Source organism: Saimiri boliviensis, chromosome 10, assembly GCF_048565385.1.
Source record: "Saimiri boliviensis isolate mSaiBol1 chromosome 10, mSaiBol1.pri, whole genome shotgun sequence".
NCBI classification, from domain to species: Eukaryota; Metazoa; Chordata; class Mammalia; order Primates; family Cebidae; genus Saimiri; species Saimiri boliviensis.
The window spans coordinates 84,394,426-84,414,488 of NC_133458.1; the positions used below are offsets into that span (position 1 = coordinate 84,394,426).

At 36.9% G+C, this 20,063-nt stretch overlaps 1 protein-coding gene across 16 annotated transcripts in view; it reads left to right on the forward strand.

Moving 5' to 3' along the window:
* HDAC9 (histone deacetylase 9) overlaps window positions 1-20,063 on the forward strand; it is a 1,049,458-nt gene that overhangs the window by 53,592 nt on the left and 975,803 nt on the right. The window lies entirely within an intron of this gene.

The window sequence follows — 20,063 nt, forward strand, 5'->3', positions numbered from 1 at the left end:
ATTATCTGAAAATCCTGCCTTTGATCCAAGGTGCACAGAGTCTAAAAACCCATCAGAGCCTATGGCTTTGCTGCCTGAGCCGCTGCTTGAGCAGTAAATTTTGCATAGTAAATACTTTAAAACTTTGGTATTCAGAGAGCAATATTAAATCTAGGTGAGGACTAATATCTCTGAATAGAGCAAAATTTCGTGATGCCAGGGTACTTGTATAGATATTACAGCCGAATTTTTCAAAGAAAATTTTAAATTGCTGGTGCACTTGGAGCTCATATGTGTTTTTCTTATGCAGTTGGGGTTCTCAGAATAGTGGGGTCATGGGTAGGATTGGAGCTCTTTTTTTTTTTTTAACCTTTTCGTTTTCACATGTCTGTTATGCTTAGTGACCTGTATCGTTTCTGTATTACCAAGTTGAAACAGCCACAATCTTGGTCCTGCTCTCAATAAGTTTATTGAATTATTTATTCATTTTATTTATTTCAATAAATAATGTCTTCGAGCAGGACCAAGACTGTGGCTTTATATATTTGAAATATTTTAAGGTAAGCGGAGTTTGGAATAAAGAAGGCAAATATTGGATAGGCCCTAGAATACCCTATCGTTCATTGAGTCATAATTTCACCACATAAATCTGTGGTTCTTAATTTATCAATTGACCCTAGGTCTTTATTATGTCAGGACATTTTTTCCTAAATCCTAATTGAGTGACAAGTTCTATTTGAATAATTCCAGGCTGGGCCCAGTGGATCATGCCTGTAATCCCAGCACTTTGGGAGGCCGAGGCGGGCAGATCACGAGGTCAGGAGATCAAGACCAGCCTGGCCAATATGGTGAAACCCCATCTCTACTAAAAATACAAAAATTAGCTGGGTGTGGTGGTATGTGCCTATAATTCCAGCTACTCGGGAGGCAGGAGAATAGCTTGAACCAGGGAGTCAGAGGTTGCAGTTAGCCGAGATTGTGCCATTGCACTCCAGCCTGGTGACAGAGCAAGACTCCGTCTCAAAAATAAATAAATAAATAAAAAGAAAAAGAAAAAAAGAATTCCAGCATATCCCCAGTGTCTGTGTAGATCAGTTTATTTTTCTGTCTCTCAGAGAGTATGGAGCAAGGCTACAAAGAGCCTGTACCCTTAAGGGTCTCTTGCATTTCCCCATGCCTCTAAGTACATTTTAGGGGATATAGAAAGTATTAGTTGTGTCTTAATTTGGCCCAAAGAAGTAACTTAATTTGGCCCAATGAAACTACCCTTAAAATATAATGTGCTTCCAAAACAATCAGTAAGAGGGAAGTGATCCCCCAGGGAGCCCCTCACTGCTGCTCATCCTTCTGTCCCCCAGTGGCAAATTTCATTCTTATTCTTGAAGTTCTCTATTGAAAAAGTACAGTTGGAAGATGAAATATACTGGATTCTTGGGTAGTGCCATGAATTCTTATGGAGACATCTGTTCTATTGTTACTGGGATGAAGTGAAGATCACCACATGGAACTTTGTTGTGCCTCCTTCACCATTCAAGGGACTTAGAGTCTTGTTAATTTCCTAGCTGTTTCTCTGCTTTAAGCAGAAGGGACAACTGGCCAGAGAGTTTTATCCTCTCCGGGACCAGCTCATCTTAGGCCATTGTAATGACTTTGCACCTCGTTTTTGGGCCCAGGCCTTTCATCTCTGGTGGCCCATAGGGCTGCAGACTTTTATCTCCCTTGAAGTGAAGCTCCATCAACCATCCTCCTGGAGGATGTGGCAGGTCAAGCGTATTCAGCTTCATGTTCACACCTTCGACTCCTCCTCTCTCTGCTCCCAAGCGTGTGGAGTAAACCCATAGCAGCTGCCATTATATGATGCTGAGGGAGCCTCCTCCTCTAAAATCTTCCATTATAACAGCTGCATCCACAGAAACCCTGGATTTAGTTGTGAGATATATTCAGTCCCTCCAGGGCAGGGGTTGTCCTTCAGATACATCCTTGGATCCATAGTTTTGAATCACTTTTGGTTTATAGTAACCTGGGTGAGATGCTTCCAAAACTCTATCCCCTGCTGCTTCCTCAATGAAATGTAAGTGACACTAGGGCAAAGGTTCCCCCTGCTTTTGTAAACTGGTGTATCCTGTGCATCTGGACCTATTGTTAAATGAATAAATCTGTATAATGGCATATTTGCGTTTTGTAGCAATTGCTGGTAATAATTCTTTCCAAAACCCGGAAGAAGATTCTTCAAATAAATCAGGAAATTACGTTATATTACTTGTTAATCCTTGCCACACAACTGACTACATTGACATTTTTAAAAAAGCTATATGTGTATGATGCTTTTGCTTTGTCTGATTACGAAAACGGTATGTTTTAGAAGGTCTGTTTATTAACAGGGTGATGGCAAAAGCTGTTTTTATATCACTATATCCTCCTTTTAAATTCGTAAATAAGATGAATTGCTGCTATAATCAAGTAAAAATTAAAAGCAGTGTAATAAATTCATAGAAAGTGAGTGTCTCTTTTACCTATTAATTTGGTGCAGTGTATGAATGTGCACCATATATTCTTACTGTAGTAGGCATTATTCAAAAATCCTGTGCCATGTGGCAAATAATCTCATTAGAAGAAGAAAAAGAAAAGCCTAAATCGACATGGATCACCTGGTAGTCACAGTCTTCCCTGATGTTGGCTCTATGTATGCAAAAAAATAAAATCTTCATACCCTTAAGTCTGTGCACATGTCACATCTGGTTTTGATTTTAATGACTTTCAGACTTCAGTCAAAAGGAAATAAATAATAAAACCAGTGTTATTGAAAAATTCTGGAAAAACATTTTCTGATTATGAATAATACATGTTTATTTTAGAAAATTTAGAAATTAAATAAAAATGACAAGATAAACACATCTTAAATACCAGCTCTAAGAGGGATCCATTAACACTTTGAACTATTTTCTTCCCACAGTTCATGGAAAGTGAAGGCTTCTGAACTGCTTGTTGTTCCTCATTCTTTGTTCCTGATTTCTGTAACTGGGACCTTCTTCTTGTCCACCAAATCAGAAACCTTGGGGGTCATCTTGGACTTCCCTTTTCACTCACCCTGTCATCTTTTGGCCCTGTGGGTCCTACCTCTGTGGATTTCCCTGCCCATTCCCTCTGGTTCAACCCCATTCCTATTGTTCTAATTCAGTCTCCCTTTCTCTCTTATTTGGAATTCTACTGGAGCTTTCTGCCCAGTCTTCCTGCCCCTAGTCATCTCTTCCCCTGCTGTAATGCAACATTCTGAGACTATCGTATCTTTTTTTCCCTAAATATTAACCCAATGATGTACTTTTGTTAAAGCCTCTGAAAACTTCCCTCTTCTCCTCTTTGTGATATGCCCTGATAAGTTTCCTCTTTTTCCATCTCTTCCTCAGCCTCACTCTCTGCCTTTCTTCCTTCTGTCTCCTCCCTGGCTATCATCATAGTCACTGTGCTAGCAGTTTCTATATTGTCATCTTTGTTGCTTCGAGTCACACGTGGTGTTCCTGTATCTTTTTTTCCAGCCACCTTGAAGTTTCAAACTTCCCCAAGGTCTGAGGAATGAAGTAGAAAGAGCTTGGGGTACTGCATGTTTATTGTAAAAATTTATTTTGAATGACATGTTTCTGTTCCTTCTGTAGAATTCAGCCTGTCATCACCAACTCTGGGAACACTCCCTAGCCAGCCACAAAGACTAAGTTTCACTTGCTTTGTGTTTTCACAATTATGGCCAACACTTAGGCTTTAGGTTAGTAAGTGATCCTGAATATTTATTTAGGGTGACATCCCTGAGAAACAATATTTTAGGTAGATTTTATTTGAATAGTCAACAATAGATATGAACTATCTGTCATATGCCAAGCACTGATCTCTGATTCCTGTTATAGTCTGACATAGACAGACACACAATAAAAAGCAATGAATAAGCAAGATAATCTCACATGAAGATAATTTGAAGTGATAAATACAGGGTGGTGTAATGGCACTGGGTTCAGTTATACGGTTTCACATTGACTGAGTTGGTAAGGGCTGTGCTGTAGTACCTACCAGTATATTCTCCAGACATATGTCAATCATATACTAAGTTAACAGCACTTGGTAGTGGGAGCTGTGCATATTTGTTGGGATAATGTTTTAGGGTTAAAATCTTACTTAAATGAATAAAGGATGTTTAAAATTTGAAAGAAACATAGCATTCAAATAATTGAATGACTATATATTAGTACTATAACAAAGAGATTCTGGAACACTCCAGAAGACTGATTGCAGCAAGCCAAAAAATAAAAGTTAGAGGTGTATTTTAACTTAATATAGAGAACATCTTTTAAAATATTTATAATTTTCTCAATAGAATGGATGTGCTGAATCTTTGATAGGGTTGTATTCAGATATCGGTGATCTGTCAGAGGTGAGTGAGGAAGTTCCTCTAAAGGAGAGAAAAGTAGCCTAGATAGTTTCAGAGATCTCTGTTGTATTACACTGAGGAAGCTCAATCAAGGAGAAATAGAGATAGCCTGAGAGGAATCTCTGAAACTTCCTTTTCTCAGAACAGGAAGACCCCACAAAAGAGGTAGATGAAACAAGAGATGACATTTCTCTGGAGAAAGGGCACATAGCAAATATGAAGAAGTTGATTCACTGGCAAAAGAATCTTCATGTTGATTGGTTGGGAAAAAAAGGAAAACAGAAGAAAAAGAGATCAAGAAAGGGAAACTTCTTATTCAAGAAGAGGAACACTATCAAGTAATTCCAGAATGCTGAATGTTGTCGTGCTCTGAATAAATGTGGCGTCGATTAAAAGGATAAGAACTTGGATTATAAGTTAATCTCTGGCTGAGCTATTTCTTACATCACTATTTTTTAGGTAGTAGTTTTTAGTCCATTAGTACCTTGAATGGTATTCTATAATCTGAAACATTTCATTTTAGGCATAATATGGCAACTTTGCATTTTCAATACTTATGGTCGTTGATTGAGACATAAATTTATTTAGATTCAGGCTTGGCCTGGTCAGGAAAATAACAAAGGAAAAAGTTTTTCTTCAGAGCTGCTATGTTTATGCTTTTATGTTGTGGTTGGCATTTTGGCAGCATAGGTATTAAGTTATGTACCACCCAGAACTATGTATTATTAGTTTTCTCAGGCTTAAAAGAAAGAGACCTTGGCTTTTTAAGAGATTAAATGAGCTTTAGTTCAATAACAAGGGGCCGCAGAAACAATGCTTTTAACTTTTATTTGTGTCATATATTTAACTTACACATTATTTTCAGATTCTTCTTGTGTGTTTTTTTTTCCTTCTAGCAAAAACAATTTGGCTTGAGTATTTTAAGTTATTAATGCTTCCTAGAGAACAAGTTTAAGTTTTCCAGTTTGGGAGAAAAAGCATTTAAATTGTAAATCCCTGTCATTTTTAACATTTTTCCTGAGAAGCAGAATAGTCATTTCTTAATCTTCTCATAATGCCCTGGGGCATTAGACAGATCTTGTCCCTTAACAAAGAAAAAAGAGGAATTGTAGCATGTTTGATAATAGTATAAGTAACAAGGGAAAAATATTCAACCACAAAAAAGTGTATTTATATTTTTTTCTTGTTATTTGTGTATTTTAGCAAATGGGCTTATTGATCCTCATTGAAGGAGAGTTGACAAGGATATGTAATGTTATTTTGTCTATTTAACAACTTAGAACTTACTTAAACTCTTTTTTCTAAATGAACCATCTCCTTTTTTTTTTTTTTGGTCTGAAAGGTGACAGTATATTCATTATGGTCCATTTCGTAAATAACTGCTTGCAAATAGAACTCTGCATACCTGGGTGTGCCTCTTTGGAGACATGCAGAAGAAATCCTCCCAATGTGAATTACTTCTTGACTTTGCAGACTTAAGATGAAATTGCTTAAAAGAAAAAATAAAAATACACTGCTTATTTTAGTGTACATTTGGAAGGTTTCAAAAATTGGATTAAATATTGATGTTTGCTTTTTGGTATTTTTGTCTTTTAATTGGCAAGTGAATAGGGATACTTCCTTGGATGAGATCATTTTCTGTGAACTTGGGAAGAATCAGTTTGCCTGTTTGCCAGTGGACACATGGAAAATGCATCATTGGAGCATATTTTTTTAATTATGAAATATTTTAGTAATTCAGAAAAGTATGAATAATTTCAATAAATACTCGCCTACTCATTATATCTTTATGTTTTGTCTTACCTCAGGACTTTTTTTTTTTTTTTTAAGAAATAAAGCATTTAAAATATTTTGAAGTACTCTTTGTAAAATTTCACTCACTCCCCAAAGTTAGCCATTATCCTGAGTTGAGTGTGGTGTTTATCGTTCACATTTATTTATTCTTTTAACTATAAGATATTTATCCATAACTGTGATATTATTTTATATGTTCTTGAACTTTGCACATATGGTAAATTATATAAATCATTTTTTATTATCTGATTGATTTACTGTAAGTATTGAGGTATATCCATGGGTTGATATATAGACAGCTCTAGGTCTTAATTGCTGTATATTATTCTAATATATAAACTGCTACAGTTTTCACATATTCATTCTCCTGTTGATGGATATCTAGACTTTCAGAATTTCTGTTCTACATTGTCTTGCTGTGAATATTCTTGTGATTTTTCGCAAGAAGATGTGGGGGAATTTTCCTAGGAGTGGAATTGTTGGGTCACTTATTAGTTTCCTGTTACTACTAAAACAAATTACCATATATGTGCTGTCTTGAAACAACAGAAAGGTATTATCTTCATGTTCTATAGATGAGAAATGTGACATGGTTCCCACTGGGCTAAACTCACAGTATCTGTAGGGCTGTTTCTTTGGGATCCTATAGGGGAGAATCCATTTACTTTCCTTTGTTGGCTTCTAGAGAGTGTTCACATTCCTTGGATCATGGTCTCCCTCACGCATCTTCAGGACCAGCACTGCTGCGTCAACTATCGTTCCATAGTCACATCTCCACCTGACTCTCCTCTGCCTCTTTCTTACATATATATATATATATAAAATTTTTATTTTTATTTTTTTTTTTTTTTTTTGAGAAGGAGTCTCGCTTTTGACACTCAACTGGAGTACAGTGGCATGATCTGAGCTCACTGCCACCTTTGCCTCCCGGGTTGAAGCCATTCTCCTGCCTCAGCCTCCCTCCTGAAAAGCTGGGATTGCAGGAGCGGCCACCATGCCTGGCTAATTTTTTTGTATTTTTAGTAGAGACGGGGTTTCACCATGTTGGCCAGGCTAGTCTCGAGCTCTTCCTCAGGTAATCTTCCCACCTTGGCCTCCCAAAGTGCTAGGATTACAGGTGTGAGTCACTGCACTTGGCCTATCCCTCCTACTTTTAGGAATCCTTGTGAATACATTGGGCCATTCTGAATAATCCAGGATAATCTTATGATTTTAGATCATTTTATTAGCAACCTAAATTCTACCTGCAACCTTAATTCCCCTTGGCATATGAGGTACTATAATCAAAGGTTATTGGGATATGGTCATAAATATCTTTGGAGGGGATAGTATTGTGCCTACCCAGATCATAGGGTGTTATACATTGTCCACTTGACAGGATAGTTTTAAATTGCAATTTTAAATGGTGTGTGCATTTATACTATCTCTGAAAGTGTATGAAAATTTTAACTGTTCCATATCCTTGCCAACATGAGGATTATAAGACTTTAAGATGTTACCCAGTTGGATGTATGTGTTTTGGTATCTCATTATCTTTTCATATAATTATTAGCTGCTGAAGTTTTCTTTTTTGTTTATTGCCTGTTTATGTCCTTTTCTTATTTCTAAATTGTTCTTTGTCTTGTTTTCTTACTCATTTATAGGTAAGAAGAAAAGAAAAAAATCAGTAGTTATACTAAGAGCATATTAATTATTATAATAATTTTTTTGTTTGTTTAGAGTCAGGGTCTTACTCTGTCACTCAGGCTGGAGTGCAGTGGCTTGATCATAGCTCATTTTATCCTTGGCCTCCTGGGCTTACGTGATCCTTCTGCCTCCGCCTCTTGAGTAACTGGGACTACAGGCACATACCACCATGCATGGCTAAGGTTTTTCATTTTTTTAAATTTGTAGAAATGAGATCTTGCTATTTTTGTCCAGGCCGATCTTGAACTCCCCATCTCAAGTGATCCTTCTGCCTTAGCCTCCCCAAATTTTGGTATTACATGTGTAAACTAAAGTGCTTGGCCATAATTCCATTACTAATTCTTGTTGGTTATTTGGACTGCTGTATTTTTCCCAGTGTGATTTGTCTTTTCAGTTTATTAGGGGTTTTTTAAAAAGTGCGTGAAGATTTTAATTTCAAAGTTGACAAGTTTTGCCATTTCCTACTTGAAGTAAAAAAGATATCCCTCTTTGTTTTTAAATAAATAACAACATGATATATTTAAATAATTTTCTTTGTATCTAGATATATATGTTTCTATCTATGTTTTTTGAGATGTAGCAATAAAAATAGTCTGATTTTTTGGGTTGGCTCAGTTTTATATAGGCCACAATTGAGAACTGTATAATTTAAAGATTGATGGGTTTATAAAATGTTACTTCTAGTTAGAACTGTAAAGATGATCTGGTCTGAAAGTGATGCCCAGAGAAACAGAGAGTGGTGATTCTAGAAGCACTTGTATTGACAAAGTGAATTGTGTACACACTGCAATCTTATCTTTGTTGGCTAATGGGCTCTGCCTTACCCTGAAAAGCGTGATTATAAAAATAATAACTGGACGTCAGTTTTGTTGAGAATCATCTCTTACCTCTGGAGTGCATATTTTCTTTTGTAAGGCTTTTGTCACAAACTTTCCACTGTTGTGAGCCAGGTCCCAAAAGGGAACCTTGTTGCAGCGAAGTCCCACAACTATTCTGTGTGGGTGCTCGTCCGTATCACTACCTGTTCCAACACTGCTCCTCCTCCAACTCACTAAACAAGTTTTATTTTCCCACTGTCACTCAATTCTTAGACTCTTGAAGATCAGAGATAAAATTAAGTGCATTTCTTACACCCAAAATAAGTGTCTTAAGATTTTTTTCACTATTTTTTTCTTAAGGAAGTATTGCAGAGGAACTTGAGTGAGTGACGGTTGACAAAAAGATGTGGTTGCCTGGCAACTGGCAATTTAAATAACTAGGAGCTGATATGATTTACCAGCCTGATAAACAGCAAGGACTTTAATACAATCTAAAGGGCTGCTACAGATGTTGCTGGATTGAGCTATTTATATGTGTTGATCTGTCTCAGTCTATTTTAATACATGCACATATAGATGCATAGTTTTTGCAGAACTGGAATATAAAAGCAAAGGCTGTATCTCTTCCCCTATATGACATTAATAGAAATTGCCTTCAATAAAATGAATTGTTTTGGTCCCTTTGTTTTTGCACAAATTTTCATTTTCAAAGGTGACTTTCTCACTCAGGGGAATAGATATCCTGTGGATTGAGTGCTGGGTTTGTTTTGAGTTCTGACACTGTATTGATATACTCAGTAATTGTTACCTTGTTTTTTCAGGTTTTGTCATTTGAATCTTTGCTTCATTTTTTGAGACTAGGTTGCAGATACTTTTGATTCTTTACAGGAATAATGAGGTATAATAGGATTGGCTCTGAGTAAGTTAGCTTAATCGGCAAGCCTGTTTTACTAATGGGATCATTAAGAGGCTTGATCCTCTCATGAATCAGTTAGCTTCCTGGAGCAGGTAAATGTCTTTGCAACCTCCTTGATCCTCACTAGACATCTTTCACATGGTTCTTCAAAGAAATGATAGAAAAGCTGCAGCCCATATTATACTATAATCATAGTATAATAACCCAGGCTTCCCTTTCCTGGCAGGAGGTTGGCACTATCATTTTGTGTGTAAATAACTGATGGTATATTTGTGAAGCTATCTGTATAAAATTCCACCATCTCATTGGGAATGCAATGTACTACACACAACAAACTATAATCAAGTTCCTAGCATGAAACTTGAGATAATTTTGAGAATAATTTTGACAGTGGAAGTATTTTATGATACGGGGAATATAAAAATAGATCATTTAATTCACAGAATAGTTCAAGGACACAGCAAGGTAATTTTTAAATTGTTTCTTGCTATTGTTTACAATTCATTGAGCATAGTAGCTATGACTTGGAGAACTTCCAGAAAGTAGGACATTTTTACCATTCATACATGTTTGAATAAATCTCAGTCTCCTAAAACTGTGCACTGGCTCTTTTGTGTACCTTCCCTTTTACTTCTAATGACAATGAGAACTCACTTCTAATTCCTGTAGCACTTTGCTGTCTTTTTTTTTTTTTTTTTTAAGAAAATAGTAGCTATCAGGGCTGCAGTGTTTTACAATTCCAGGGGCAGTTTGTAACGCAGAGGCCCTTAATGTTATAATATCTCACATATATTGAGCACTATACTAAGTATTTAAAATATATTATCACTCATCCCTAGTGACCCTACAAATAGTTATTAGAGCCAACAACTTACCAGTGATGAAACTGAAGGTCAGAATGGTATTAATTTGCCTGTGAAAATACAATTAGAATTTGCATTAAGGTCAGCCAGACTCCAAAGTTACTGTACTTTTTGTTGTGTTATTCTCTATATATGTTTTGGTATTTCGTTTCTTAATTGTTCATATACATATGTTGTTTCTCTTGTGCTTGTTGTGCTTTAGTTCAGTTAAGAATCACCATGGAAACTCGTTTAAAATGCTGTTTCTGGGCCCTTGTCCTAAAGATCTAATCCAGAAGTTTTCAGATAAGTCCTGAGTGTCTGCAGCTGCATTTTCAGAGGAGTTTTTGGACCATATTCTGAGAAATCACTGGTGTGAAATCTGGGAGGCAGGAGCTATCTGGATCATTCTTCTAGCTCTGAATATTCATAGTAAGCACTCAGTAAGTACATGTTACATTCAAGCATGGCTAAAACATGCTCCTGTGCAAAAATAGAGCCCACAAGTTTCCATACCATAAGGTTGTTCTTAACTTGAATGTAAATATAAAGTTTGTGTAAGTTAGAAAAGTCAATACTAACTAATGGGGTGAAGTTCAAAGAGCACCATATCTAATATGATTCGTTTTTTAATTGATGTATTCTGGAAATTTAGGTGTATCCTAAATTAGGTGTATTGGTGTGTGTTCACAAGGAAGTTTCTGTAGAAACAGGAACAGTATTGACGAGAAAAGAACCAGAGAGGGATGGAATCGAAGTCTTAGGTATAAAGTAGAGTTCTTTGTAAGGGGAGGAGGAGATGGAGATAAAGGTGGGGGATGAGGTTGGTTCACCTCATTAGTGAAGGTAAGTTCTTTGGAAAGGGGCCAGATAAACAATGACCTAATCAATTGGAAGAGATCCTGGAGAAACCTAGGATAAAAGAGGGTCACAGATGTGTTAGTGGTGGAAAGAATTGGACTAAAGGCACAGACAAAACAATGAAAGAATAAAGTAACAAAAGCAGAGATTTACTGAAAATGGAAGTACACTCCATAGGGTGGGAGTGGCCTGAGCATAGCGGCTCAAGAACCTGGCTGCAGAATTTTCTGGGGTTTAAATACCCTCTAGAAGTTTCCCGTTGGTTACTTGCTGTACACCCTATGTAAATGAAGTAGTGGCCCATGACCAGTCTGAGTGGTCACACAGAGCCACCAATCAGAGGCTGAAGAGATGTTACAAAGTTCCACTATGAAGTCCTACAAATGAAGACTTGGCCCTCTATCAGCCTGATTGGTTTTGCGAGGGGTCCAGTCAGAGGTATTTTCAATTTCTCATCTGCTATGCAGAAAAGGGTGGGGATGGTTGATCCTTTCATTACTTGGACATGGGGTGTTGGGGTTTTCCTTTTGATTTAGTTGATTTTGATTTAGTTGTAGGAAGTCAGTGCAAATCGGCTTTAGGGTCCCTGCCTCCAGAACCTGTTCTCCTGCCTCAGATGGAGGGATGAGGAGTAAACAGAATCAGTGTCATTGTGGGTCTTTGCTGGGGAAGGTGCCATGTATCTCACATTTTTGGGCAATGGCCCTGGTGACATAAGGCTCATACTGGTTTCCTTCTTCATTGTATGGGTATTTTCTGTTGTCATTTCTTCACCTGAGGGCCGTATCTGCTTATGCCTAGAGATGTGTCTTGGGCTTAAAATTGTATGGACTGCTATCAATAGAGAAGTGAGTAAAATGATCAGTGATATCCTTCCAAAAATAGAGTCTATTTCAATAGACCCTAGGGCCTATTGAAATTTCCAAGCCAATCTGTTAAAATCATATAAAAGTTCTTTATAGAAAGATCTATACAATATCAGGGGAAGATAATTCATGTTTCTCTTCAAATTTCTACAAAATAGTTGTTTCTAACTTTGCGGTTTTTTTTCTATTTGAATGTTTTCCTGTCTATTAACACTCAAGTGATTTTTTTTTTTTATAGAACTAACATGAGTGAAAGATTAAATTAAACATGGTATATTCACAAGCAAAGGATAGCACAGTACATTTCCTTAGAGTACACATTTGCTTCTGAAAGAAAGAAGGAATGAAAAAATGCTTTAGTAATTAGATCCCTGTTGTAACCCTAGTGGATTGAGAACGATTAATAGTTGTGCTATAGGACTCTGTTCCACAGTGAGAGGCACCATGTGTCACTCTTTTCTCTTGGGATGAAATTTGGCCTGAAGTAAAACACAGTTTCTATAATAATAATGATAATAACAATGTTTTTGAGCACCTTCTCCTTACCAATGATTACTTTACATTTATTTCCTTCAAGCCTTATGATGAACTCATAAGTTAAATAATTCAGCTGAGGCTCAGAGAGGTTAATTGACTTCCAGGCCACCCAGCTAGTGTGATATTTTACAAGAACACTTTGTTCAGTGTGGCGATTATCAGATCTTCAAGAGTTGGGTTGCAGCACTAAAGAAATATGATTAAAGAAATCACAGAATTAAAAAAAAAAAAACTTACACAATATTGAAGCTTGAAAAGGAGAACTGTATCACTCTAAATTACAATGATGGCTAAAGGTCTTTTGTATTTGGCTAGCTGATCATAACCCATGCCTCCACACAGGTGAGGTAGTAGACCAGGGGAAACGGGTTCTTTTCAGCATGCTTGGTCGGCAGTTTTCTGCAGGGAAGGTTATAGTGTGTGAGTTACAAAGCCCTCCTGCTGTACAGGTATCAGAGGTTGTCTGTTACAAGTTCCTTCACTTCGACTATTACTTCCTTTTCACAATTCTATTTTGGACTTCTGTCCAGTGTGTATTTACAGGTAGACAAAGCTTTCTTTTTTCTTTTTTCTTTTTTAACAACCCCTTTGCCATGACTGAAAAGAAGCCTGTATATCCTGCAGTTTTGGCCATTGTGAGTCTCCTTTTAAACTCAAATTGGTGATAATAGTGACTGTGACTCCCTATTGTCCAATGAGGGGAGTTGCAGATAGAGCCTTCGAAGATGATCCAATAAAAATCAGTGAAGTAAGACTTTTTGATCAAATGATCTTTATGATGTAGAGGCATTTGGGATATGGGTTGCGTATCTGATATCCTGGGGCTAAGCCTAGTGTTTTAAAAATCAAGGTTTACTATGAAAAGATCTATTTTTATTAGCGCAGGTACTGCAGTTGGCAAGGTTTCTTCTTATGAAATGCAATATCCAGCAGACCATTCCTGATTATGTTATGTATTTTTAGATGTTACCATTGAGTTATATTTATAGTATAAACTACTGAATCTTATCTTAAATATGCAAAATATATGCATAACTAACCTCCCAAGCTGCATTCCCTGCTCTATATCACACCCAACAATGTAGCCTGTTTTAAATGGTTCTCCTAAAAGTCTTAGAATGGAGCTTATTATTTGCTGCTAAAATGTAAGCACAGAGACTGCATGTGAGATGCGTGGCCTTCTGGGTGACACGTTCTGCTCCTAGGTATACTCTGAGGGTGAAGTCCGCAAACCTCTGGGAGTGCAGGAAGGGAGTGAAACCAGCAGTCTTGCGTAGATAACTCCCCAGAGTCCAGAATGAGCCAAAAGTAGTTGACATGCCAGTCTTTGCCAGCATATTTGGTGAATCGGGGCAGCAGGTTTCTGTTACAGTATTAGGGAAGGTTAAATCACCAACTGCATTGCTGGGGTGGCTCTTGCTTGTGCCCATCAGCTTCCCAGTCCCCAGAACCCCCAGAGTCCTAGACTCTCATCATTCTATTCCTCAGGACAGCATAAGTATTATAAGGAGCACTGTGAGCACAGTCCTATTTCTGCTACTTAAAATTGAAGGGAAACTAGTACCCTCATATCTCTGTAGCCTGTGTTGCCCTGTCTTCATGAATAATGGTTTGATTGTTTTGAGGTAATCTTGAGTCTGTAGAGCTTGTCTAATAAAAAGATGGATGTCCTTGGGGAAAAAAAGTAGAGACTAATAAGGCGAGAGAGAAACGAAATCCTTTCAGTGAGCTAAGAAATTACTTCAATTGAAAAGCCTAGGAAGTGACCCTATCTTGGTCAACATAATGCTTGGGCAAAGTTTTTTTTTTTTTTTTTTTTTGCGGGGATGTCTGGTGTCTTTCCAACCCATGAAGCTGTGAAGGCACCCATACCACCTGGGTTTGCTCTTTCTAGATGGTGGCCCAAACTCAAGAATATTTTTCTTTCTTTCTCTGATCCAAATGCAAAGACTGTGTTCTAGTCCTTCAGAAATCTGTACTAACGCAATGGATAAGTGATTCTGCCTCAAAGTTGCATAACTACAGAATCATTGGTTTAGTTCTTATTGTCTGCTCACTTACTCATCAGGAACTTACTGTGTATCTGTGATGTCCTAGGTACTTGGCTAGGTGTGGGGTTTACGGAGATGAATATAGTGCTGAACTGAAGGACATAGTCTCATCATGGATGAAAGCACTTCACTAACATAAGAGACCTTATTATTGTCTAACATATGTGATGTTAATATGGGTATGGTACAAGACACAATGGAAACATAGATGAGAAAGCTGATCTTTTACTTGGAGTGGTTGGCTAAGAATTCTCATTTCAATACAGCCTTAAAGAATTGGAGGCAAGGCTGGGTGCGGTGGCTCACACCTGTAATCCCAGCACTTTGTGAGGCTGAGGCAGGCTGATCGCTTAAGCCTAGGAGTTCAAGACCAGTCTGGGCAACATGGGAATAAGTGATTTCTACAAAAAAATTAAAAATGTTAGGTGGGCATGGTGGTGCATGCCTGTTGTCCCAGCCGCTTGGGAGGCTAAGGTGGGAGGATCACTTGAGTCCAGGAGGTTAAGGCTGCAGTGAACTGTGATCACGTCACTACACTCCAGCCTGGGTGACAAAGTGAGACCCTGTCTTGAAAACCAACCAACCAAAAAATTCGAAGAACTCAAGGTGGGAGGTACAGAAAGGGTGATACTATTCTTCCCAGACAGACACAAAAGCATGGACATACAAATGATACTGTGCAGGAATGGTTAGGACTCAAAGTCAACTGATGTGTTTTAGTAAAACGCTACTGTGTTCATACAGGTGTTCATTCTGAGTAGCCTGTGCCTCGGTAGTAGCTAATAATGTTGAACTTCACTCTGAGAGTAATGACAGATTGCCTGAAACTGTAGGGGTTATATGTGAGGAAAAGAAGGAAGGAGAAAAAGTGGAATGAAAGGAGACAAGTTATGAAGGCACTTGAATACCAGCTAAGGATCTATGTGTCACCAAATTATAGTTACTGACTCATTCATTTATTTATACATTCCCTGGAGGCAGGGATACCAGATAGAAGACTAGATTAAGAATCCAATCAAGAACAAACAATTAATTGAGCCAAGGCAGTATTAATTGAAATGGAAAGGAGGACTCAGATAAGAAAGATATTTATAAGAGTCAGTGTTCTGACTCTGGTGACTGTCTATGGTAAAAGCAAGAAACAGAGAAATGGAATAGAATCTAAGATTTCCATATTGGGTAACTGTGTCTTATATGTGCTCAATAAGGATTGTTGAATTGAACACAATGTTAAGAGCAGTTTTCTAATGCGTTTCTCCAAAGTTGAAATTATAGCAGAATTCCAGGTTCTAAGGCATGAGAGACAGAAACTGGGGGTCTTATGAATCTCTTGGTGTTCAACGTGCTGGCACAGTAAGCTTCTCCCACCAATAAATGATCTGTATAGTGATTGTGATAAACTGAGTCAGCTTAGGAAGCATACTCTATAGAGGAACCAAGGCCAATGGCTGAATTTGAGAAGAGAAGGACCTGTAAATGAGTGTGAATTGCTGTGTAGACTGAACTGTACATTATGGCTTGTCCTATCCATGAGAAAGATGTATCAGATTTAAATAGACAAGGTTTTTGTTACCTGTATAGATTACAAAAGTGTTCTGCTTTTTTAGTAGCACACTATCCAAAATAATGCTAATTACTCAAAAGGAGGGGGAAAAGACAACTGTAATAAGCTCATAGTATAGTTAAAAACCAAAATGATTATTGTGATATTCAAAGAACATGAAATCTATGTCAAATTTGAAAGCTTCTGTTGTGAGATGACTTGTAGACATTTATGGCAACTTTTGGATTCATTGTATCATGTTTTATGACTGAGTGTGATCTATTCAGTGGTTTGATAGGTACTTTAGTAAAGAAGACCTGCATCTCAATGAGCCATTACTGAAACTGTGGTGACTAGATAGGCAAGGTCTTGATATTCAAACAGCTCTGCTGAAGCGGCCTATAATTCCTTGTAATACCACATGGAAAGCACTGGGCTGAGAGTCATAGGATCAGCCCTCCATTTGTCAGCCACATATCTGTAAACAAATTTTTACACCTCTGACACCTTGTCTGATTTGGGATACCCCAAAGGGCTGTTGTGAAGATCAGAGGAGATACTCCATGTACAATTTCTTTGTGACATGTAAGGCTCTGGTGATCTGTGATATTATTACAATTGAGCAGGCCACGTAAGTGGAATGGTTAAAGGACGTATGGAAGACCACCATGTATAATGTTAAGGCCAGTAATAGGCTGGGATGGTGAAATGTGGTAGTGCCCTCTCTTTTTTTCCTGGCTGCATGGATAAGCTGAGACTGCCAGATATTGCTGCCTTGAGTTGTCCTGTGCTATATCTGAGGATATTACAGCAGTAATATATTTTCAGGGAGCTGATGAAATTGTATTCATAGATGGTTTTTTTTTTGAAGCAAAGGACTCTTAGTCTTTTATTGTGGATTTATGTAGCTCAAGAAATGTAGTTAAGAACCAAAATAACCATTCCTGGATCTTAAGAGACAAAGGATTCACAGTAGCAGTTGTTTTTGCTCACTTGTATTTATCTCCTTAAATGTGTACCTATATGTATGTTTTTTACAGCATGGACAAACTCATGTTAAAATTTATTGAAACTATTAATTGAAAGCAGATATAGTTCTGTTATAGCCTTTGGTAATCCATACTTGTAAACAATTTGCATTATATTTCTTTTTTCTTTTTCTTTTATTTGTTATCTACCCACTTGAAGGCCAGTTTCCTATTATTTCTACTTCAGGCTTATCATAAGAATGACTAATATATGAGAGGAACTTCTAAACCGTCTATTTCTCTGTAGCCCATTTGGATAAAGAAATATGGGAAGATTTGAGAATATGTTGCCCATTCTTATTGACAGATGTTGACTACTGACCCTTCTTTCTTTTCCAAGCAACTTATAGCGGTCTTAATTTGTGTAAAAAATTATATATCAATTTTGTCCACAAAAGGTGTGTATCAGGCTGCCAATTTGATTTTGTGGCCCTGAGGAGAGGGAAGCATATGTAGCCTGTGATGCATCCATACATGTGACATGTACGTTCGTACAGCAGATCTGTATCCCTGAAACATGTTATGCAATTTCTTTAAATGACCATATTCTACTTGTGCAGCTGTAGCAGTAGTGATAACCCTGGTGTAATGTGGATTATTGGAAATAGAAATGCAGTAAAAGGAAACTAGTATATATCAATATAGAAATGCCTATTAATTTTCATTAAAACAGTATTCATATAACAACACTTTCATAAATATTAGAGGAATGTGTCATGAAGAGGCAGTTATTAAAAAGAGTGAATGGCAAGGAGAATTGTTTAACTTTCAAAAATATTTGATATTTGTAAGTCACATTTGTATTTTCATCTCAGATTTACTTTGCAACTCAGATTTGGAGCTAAGAAGTCAAAACCCAACTATTACATTCCCAGCCACGAATCAGCATGCCATGGAGAGTTGTTTCGTGTGTTTGTGGAAATAAGTGGCAGAAGTTAACTGCTGTTGAACTGTTGGAAATTATTTGTTAAATTTCAGTTGTATTTGCAAATATACAATTATCAATTGTACAAAGTGACATTAAAGATTAAAAATATTTTTTAAAAATTATACTAACTATGCACTTGATGGAAGGTACCTTTCTGAGCTCCTTTACTTACATTCTCTAACGGTTTCCTGTTGCTTCTTATTTGTATTCTTAATCTAAAATCATATTGTGCCACTGAGAATCAAGACTATATCAAGAGCATTTATAAAATGTTTCAGACTATAATGTAAAAAAATAAGAAAGACAAAAATCTCTAATCTCACGTTTGTTAATTTAAGATAGTCTATAAATTCAAATCCAAGTTAATGAAACTTTAATTTACTTTTAATTATGAAGCAGATAGCATTCAAGTTTTATCACCTATTAGGTGGAGGGTGAGAGGAGAGTTTTACCAGTTATCTACCAGCATGGTTTTTATGAAAATAATATCAAATATGGTGACATGTCTAAAAGCACTTTGTAACTATAAAAAACAACGCAAGTGATGTTTATTATTTTAGTAGTATTGTTGAGACAGACTTTTGCTTTTGTTGCCCAGGCTGGATTGCAGTGGCACTATCTTGGCTCAGTGCAACCTCCACCTCCCAGGTTCAAGTGATTCTCCTGCCCCAGCCTCCTGAGTAGCTGGGATTACAGGCACCTGCCACCACACCCAGCTAATTTTTGGTATTTTTAGTAGTGACAGGGTTTCACCATCTTGGCCAGGCTGGTCTCGAACTCCTGACCTCAAGTGATCTCCCACCTTGGCCTCCCAAAGCGTGGTGTTGTTACTCTAGTAAATATCACATTGAACAATTTTTATCTAAAACCAATGTCAGAATGTCCATTTCTTGACATAAAAATAAAAATGTTTTGCTCTTCATTTTTATCTTTCTGTAAAGATGTTGCTTTCTCATTGGCATAGAAATCAAGACTCTTCAGATGTTGTTAATAGAAAAATAGCACATCAATATAATTTTTACAGAATATAAAAATATACATTTGTATTTTTATTAAATCTTAATACTTATTGAGCACTAAGGATATGATGCGAAGTAGCCTGCTAGATCTAATGATGCTGCTTAGCCATTTGAATAGCACATTTTTGTTTAGAAACCACATGAAGTATTATAGGTATTCTTGGTGATACAAAGTTCTTCAAAGAAAATATGTATTTATATTCGGCTTTATACATTTCGGCAAAAATAGCAATAACACTTTGGAAATACTGATGGGAAAACGAGTCACAATAAATATGTTGGATTCTGAAGATAAAGGAATGTATAATTCTCAGAGTTATAGCATCTGTCTATAAAAATAGTGCAATTGGGATATACTATTTTAGTAAGAAACTCATTAAGTATAATTTTAAAAGCTGCTGCTTTTTTCTGAAGTTTGGCATTCCAGTAAACTGTTAGGAAAATGTCCTTCCAGTTGCTTTTCTTCTAAGTGTCTAGAAGTGGAAGTACATTCAAATTAAAAGCAGAAAGTCCCTTAAATTCCTTTTAAGAAGTCCATCCTGTTAGTATGACTCCTAGAAAGTCTATGGTTGCTATTACTTTGGGCTGGAACAACATTACAAAAGACTTCAAGAAGAAACGGAAATTATAATGGGAATTTTCTGTCACTCTTAGAGTTTATGGCCTATTTGTTCCTTATTTTAGTCGATTACACATTTCTTTTTGCCAAGAGGTCTTATCTGTAAAAGGAAGTCTTTGATAATAATAGTTTAAAATGCTATGTAATGACATACTTATATCC